Source organism: Giraffa tippelskirchi, chromosome 10 (genome assembly GCF_054371585.1).
Source record: "Giraffa tippelskirchi isolate mGirTip1 chromosome 10, T2T-mGirTip1v1.2.pri, whole genome shotgun sequence".
NCBI classification, from domain to species: domain Eukaryota; kingdom Metazoa; phylum Chordata; class Mammalia; order Artiodactyla; family Giraffidae; genus Giraffa; species Giraffa tippelskirchi.
Window position 1 is genome coordinate 117,469,765 of NC_137284.1, and position 7,020 is coordinate 117,476,784.

The following is a 7,020-nucleotide window of genomic DNA, read 5'->3' on the forward strand; positions in this document are numbered from 1 at the left end:
ACTTAGTATGCTAATCTCTAGATCCATTCATGTTGCTGCAAATGGCACTATTTCATTGTTTTTGATGGCTGAATAATATTCCATATTTTATATATACACACACACACACATATATGCCACACCTTCTGTATCCATTCATCTATTAATGGACACTTAGGGTGCTTCTATGTATTGGCTATTGTAAATAGTGTTGCTGTGAACATTCAAATGAAGGTATCTTTTTGAATTTGAGCTTTTGTCTTTTCTGGATACGAGCCCTATATGCCCAGGCATGGGATTGCTGGATCATATGGTAGCTCTATTTTTAGTTTTTTAAGGAACCCCCATTGTGTATATATATTTTAAAATCAGTCCTTCCTGGAACTTGTTGAGGTCTTTAGCCCTGGGAAAAATTCTTAATTCTTTAATTATAACCTGTTCCTTCTTTTATTTCTGAATGTCTGTTTGCATATTGCATCCATTGGATTTATGCTTTAATTCTCTAATATTTCCCCTCATGAATTTCTCTCTCTCTCTTTCCTTTTTTTTCTATGTTACTTGAAAGATTTTCTTCTTGGTCCCCCTTACCCTGAGCAGCTTTCAATACAGATACCCAAGGACACTAGTTAGCGTGTGTGTGTGTGTGTGTGTGTGCGCGCGTGCGTGCTGTTGCTTTAGTCGTGTCCGACTTTCTGTGACCCCATGGACTGTAGCCCACCAGCCTCCTCTGTCCATTGGATTCTCCAGGCAAGAATATTGGAGTGGGTTATCATGCCCTCCTCTAGGGGATCTTGTGGACCCGGGGATTGAACCTGTGTCTCCTGCAACTCCTGCACTGCCGGAGGATTCTTTACTGCTGAGCCACTGGGGAAGCCCCACTAGTAAGCACCTCAGAGTAAAAACCAGCTTTTGTACTCACTTATCTCTCGAGATAAAAGGTCTAATGAATGCTATTTCAGATTGGAAAAAAAAAACCCAGTTTACCAAAGAATGCACACTAGTCATCAGTTTTTATGCAGAAATAGCACAGTCTCAGACTCTATGAAGCAAAATTGATAGATCTACAAGGAGAAATGGACTAGTACAGCCTATTAGCAGTTATTACACAACTCTCAAAGACACTAAAAGGTCAGTTAAGCAGAAAATAAGAATGGAGAAGACTAGACTAACATCATTAACACGTAGAATCTAAAACACAGACTGAATTTCCCAGGTAGGTAAATAATCGGCCTGCTAATGCAGGAGCCTCAGGAGCCTCAGGTTCGATCCCTGGGTGGGGAAGATACCCTGGAGGAGGAAATGGTAACTCACTCCAGTATTCTTGCGTGGACAGTCCCATGGACAGAGGAGCCTGGTGGGCTACAGTCCATGGGGTCACAAAGAGTTAGACTCGACTGAGCGACTGAGCGCTCACAATACACAGACTACTGTGCTCCTAAAGCAGTGCACATTCTTTGAAGCATAGGATATCTTTGAAAATTCACCATGCAACAGACCACAAAGATGAAAGAAACCAAAAAATTGAACTTATTAATACAGTCAAAAGTCAGTTATTTAAGAAATCTAATAATGTAGAAAAATCTTTGGTATGATTGACCAAGGGGAAAAGAGCAATGGGAGCAAAAAAAAAAAAAAATATATATATATAAGCATTTTAACAGGATCTATGGTGAATGGCATAATTGTTCTCAGTTCATTACCGCTTCCTAAACCAGTAACCTTCCTAGTAAAGTAGAGTATATCCATTTCCATTCTTGATACAGGGCTGGGCCATGTGACTTACATTGGTTGATGAGTTTGAACTGAAGTGTTCCAGTTCTGAATCTGGTCCTAAGAGGTATCACCTATTTCCACTTATCTAACATGAACTTCTGCCATCACCATGAGAACATGTCTCATGTTTTTCTCATGGGTAGCCAGGTGGTCCAAGAAGGCTGTGAGACATGCCTTTAGATATGGAGCCAAACCACCAAATTAATCAATTCCCAACTGTCTTACAGGTGTGTGGGCTGAATTAAATGTTGCTTTATATCACTGATTTTGGGTGGTTTATTATACAGCATTATTGCAGCTATGCTATTCTAGCAATACATTTGAAAAAATTTTTTTCAAATCCAGATAATTTTTTAAGAAATGCATTTGGACAAAATAGACTCAAGAAGAAGTATAAAAATTGAATAGAGGAATTATCAAAAAGAAAAATGAATGATATTGCAAAATTCTACCATGCACAAATGACATATTCTACTAAATTTTCAAATAACGGATTATTTGCATTTTATACAGAACATGGAAAGAGATGAGATGCTATCTGGTTCATTTTTAAAAAAAGGTAATATGATGAAAACAATGCAAAACTAGGACAAAAAGAAAAGAAAAAAAATCATTGACCAAGTCTAATTGAACATGCATGCAGACATCCTCAATTACATAGGGGTGAAAAGTTATAGTTAGGAACCAAAACAGAATGTTGTGTTAATATAAGAACCAAAACAGAATGTTGTGTTCATGTTCAGTGGCTTCAGTCATGTCCAACTCTATGTGACCCCATGGACTGTAGCCCACTAGGCTCCTCTGTCCATGGAGATTCTCCAGGCAAGAACACTAGAGTTGGTTGTCATGACGTCCCCCAGGGGATATTCCCAACCCAGGGATCAAACGCAAGTCTCCTGTGTCTTGTCTCCTGCATTGAAGGAGGTCTCTTTACCCGCTGAGCTACCTGGGAAGCCCAAAACAGTATGTTAAATGATCATATACTTAGGAGCCAAAAGTTAATGATAAAGTTAATTAATAGTAAATACTGTAGTGTTGCTGAGACAGGGAAAATAAAAGTTTTCCTTTTTTCATACTGTTCTGTATATCGTTTGCTGCAACTAAGACCTGGCACAACCAAATTAAAGAAAAAAAAATCCTGATTAAAAAAAATAATTGTTTTCCTGATGCCTGAAATGGGCTATTTTAAATTTCTTTCAGACAAAATTCTAAAATAAGCAGATTTATAAATAAAGATACTAAGCATAATGCATAAATATTTTTCAACTCTTTGTAAAATAGTTTATAATACAAAGTTTATGTACATTTTCCTATTTAATATTTTAAAATTTGTGAGTTGTGTTTTAACCCTCATTTTACAGATGATTATACTGGGGCTAATTAAATTGAAGTAACTATCCCCTTATTTCTAATAAATAGAAAGGTTGGACTTGAATTTAAGGCTTTAAACTAACATTCTTGTTTTCTAATATGTTGCTCTACTAAACTTCTTTCCATAATAATTTAATTTTAAAACATGAAAGTGATTTAATTCTGCTAAAATAACTGGCACAAACATCCAAATAGTAATAGAAAGTTTTTAAGACCAGAATTTTAGTTTTAAACAGGAAAATTTAGAAAAGTTTATGGATGTACCATGATTCCATCACTGCTAATTTCATTGTCTCATACAAAAACAGAATTAGTTTACTAGGATTGGTTGTTATACGTTTAGTTTTCTTCTTGAAGGTTGAAAATTTTAATTAAAAAAGAAATCAACAGAGAAAACAGATAATGAATAGGAAAAATATTTTAATTATAAGAAAAGGTGAGGATCATTGATTTGTTTGGGGAAAAAAATGAGGTCTCTAAACTTGAGAAATTTATTTATTTATTTTATAAACTTGGGAAATTTAAAATGACAGTAAACTGAACTAGAGAAAGCTAGTCTAAGGAATGAGCTAGTGCTCTAGCACAAGGGATATAAAAGTGATTTTGCCAATTTATACTATTATCCTGTGTTATTTGTTATTCATTTTTCTAGATTAACTAAAACACACACACATATATATATTTGATTTTTTTGAAATTCCAAAGTATCTAATATCTTTGGTTGTTTGTGTAGCTCATGTTGTTTCACTAATGCTTGGGTTCATGCTATACTGATAATGTCCACGAGGTGGCACTGCAACATTATATTTATTTTGGAGTCGCCCTAGCATTTCCACTGTTGCTGTAGTCTGCTACAGCTTGGACTTACAGATATGCCCCTGGAGGTGAGCCAGACTGCTGGAGAGTCTGCTCCCAGGAGTTCTGAAAAAATCTGAGAGCTGAACTAACAAAGTTGCTGATGGGCAATGCCCACTAGAGCTGGAAAATTGAGAGGAGTGCTTTTCTCCTCTCCACTTATCTTTTACCTCCCTTTTGTGTCCCTACAAACAACACAATAGGAAGTCAGTGGGCAAAATAGTGGAATACAGTTTGTAGTCTCAGCACAGAGCAGAGTGGGCTTGGACAAGAGAGACAGTGAGTAAATAAGCAGCATGAATAAATCAAACAACCAGCTCTCATAGTAGAAGGGGGTAGTGGCTGGAGTTGAAACATTATTGGTGTTTGTGTTATTTAGAAGGAGAGTGAAGACACTAAAAATTCTTAAAGAGATGGGAATACAAGACCACCTTACCTGCCTCCTGTGAAATCTGTATGCAGGTCAGGAAGCAATAGTTAGAACTGCACATGAAACAACAGACTGGTTCCAAATTGGGGAAGGACAGGGAAGCCTGGCGTGCTGCGGTCCATAGCGTCACAAAGAGTCGTACATGACTGAGTGACTGAACAACAACAACAAAAGACATCGATTATCTTTAAACTTTTTAAAAGTTAAATATACATGTTACAATCTCTAGGGTACTTACTGAAAGTGAAAATGTTAGTTGCTCAGTCATGTCCGGCTGTGCCACCCCATGGACTATAGCCCACCAGGCTTCTCTGTCCATGGAATTCCCCAGGCAAGAATACTGGAGTGGGTTGCCATTCCCTTCTCTATAGGACCTTCCTGACCCAGAGATCAAACCCGGGACTCCTGCATTGCAGACAGATTCTTTTCCATCTAAGCCACCAGGGAAGCCCAAGGTACTTATTATAAGAACACAAATAGACTATAATTTTCAAAGTGGGAGAAGGAAAAACTGGAATGAAAGGAGATAGTCCATCAATCCAGGAGAGGACAAGAAAGGAGGAAAATGAATTATTGTAAACTAACAGATATGGAAAAAACAAAATAAGGTATTTGAAATAAATCCAAATATATCAGTTATCACAATCGCAATCAGTTTCAATGGATTAAACATTCCAAATAAAATAGATTAAAATTTAAAAGTATCTATTTTATGCTCTTTTAGTATATAGCCCTCAAATATAGAGATCCAGAAAGATTAGGAACTTAGGAAAACAGAGATTGGGCAGGGAGTAAAAGGCAAGTACTAACAGAATGAAGGCCAATGGAAATGATAGAAAAATCAGATTATATGACATATTCTGTTCAGTATGGATAGGAGCTTAAAAACATCTAATTCCCAACTGAGCTATAATTCCAGTCTGCCCTTATGGTTCTCAGAAAATGGGTACACATTGTCTGGGGAGACAAAGATAAAGATTCCTTTAATTTTATGGATCAAAATTCCATAGCTGACAAGCATTTGCATTAGACAAAAGTGGTGAATACTCTTTCAATTCAGTTCTCTCTCTCTTTTTTATTTTTTTGAAGTGGTTTAAATAAGTAATATCTTTTCATTTTGCTCCTAAATATGTTATTATATATTTGTATACAATAAGAACATTTTCTAACATAACCAGAATACAATTGTCATATGTAACAAATTTCCTAATAAATAGGAATGTTTGTAAATCCAGTCCATATCCCAATTAACCCAGTTACCCATTATGCATTGTATTTCTCTTTCATTTTTGTAGCTGCTTAGATCACAAAACCTTATGCTGTTCTACCTCCAAAGTTGACTTGCTTAACTTTCCTTCACTTTAATCAGTAATTTCAACCAACCTGGTCTTACCTTGGAATAAGGGAGAAAACAATCTCTAGGTTATAAAATTCATAAATATGGAAATGTGTTAGACATTCTTGTTTTTAATTTCTGGGTCATATAAGATACTCAGAAAATGTTAGTTAAATTCAAACTATTTGCACAAATGTGAATTGTACAGTGTGTTAGTTGTAAATCAGATTGGTCATTTATTGTATTTCTTTATATTCCCTCTAAAGTGTATTTTCAAATCCTTGTAAATGGATAGGCACTATGCACAGATGTGGAAAGCAAACTTATGGTTACCACAGGATTGGCGGGTAAGAGGTATAAATTGGTAGATTGGGATTGACATACACACACTACTAAATATCTTTGCGACCCTATGGATTGTAGCCTTCCAGGCTCTGTGGTGTTGGAGAAGACTCTTGAGAGTCTCTTGGACAGCACAGAGATCAAACCAGTCAATCCTGAATATTCACTGGAAGAACTGATGCTGAAGCTGAAGCTCCAATACTTTGGCCACCTGTTGAGAAGAGCTGACTCATTAGAAAAGACCCTGATGCTGAGAAAGATTGAAGGCAGAAGGAGAAGGGGATGACAGAGGATGAGATGGTTGGATGGCATCACTGACTCTATGGACATGAGTTTGAGCAAACTCCAGGAGATGGTGAAGGACAGGGAAGCCTGATGTGCTGCAGTCCATGAGGTCACAGAGAGTCAGACATGACTTAGTGACTGAATAACAACAAGGTTCTGTCTATGAGATTCTCCAGGTAAGAATACTAAAGTAGGTTGCCATTACCTTCTCCAGGGGATCTTCCTGACCTAGAAATCAAATCAAGGGTTCCTGCTTTGCAGGCAGATTCTTTACCAGCTTAGCTACCAGGGAAGCCCTGATGGAGAAGAAATCAAGTCTAAAGACTGAGACACAATGCGTCCTAAACCTGGAGGGTGGGAAAATGATGGAAGGAATCTCCAGCAAAGGAGACTATTTCCATAGAGGTCATTACAGAGTATTGAGTAGAGTTCCCTGTGCTATACAGTAGGTTCTTATCAGTTATCTTTTTTATATCTGGGGCTTCCCCACTGGCTCAGTTGTAAACAATCAGCTGGTAATGCAGGATTCTTCTAAATTCAAAATAGTTTGAATTTAACAGGAGAATTCCATGGACAGAGGAGCCTGGCAGGCTACAGTCCATGAGGTTGTGAAGAGTCGGACATGACTGAACGACTTTCACTTCACTTC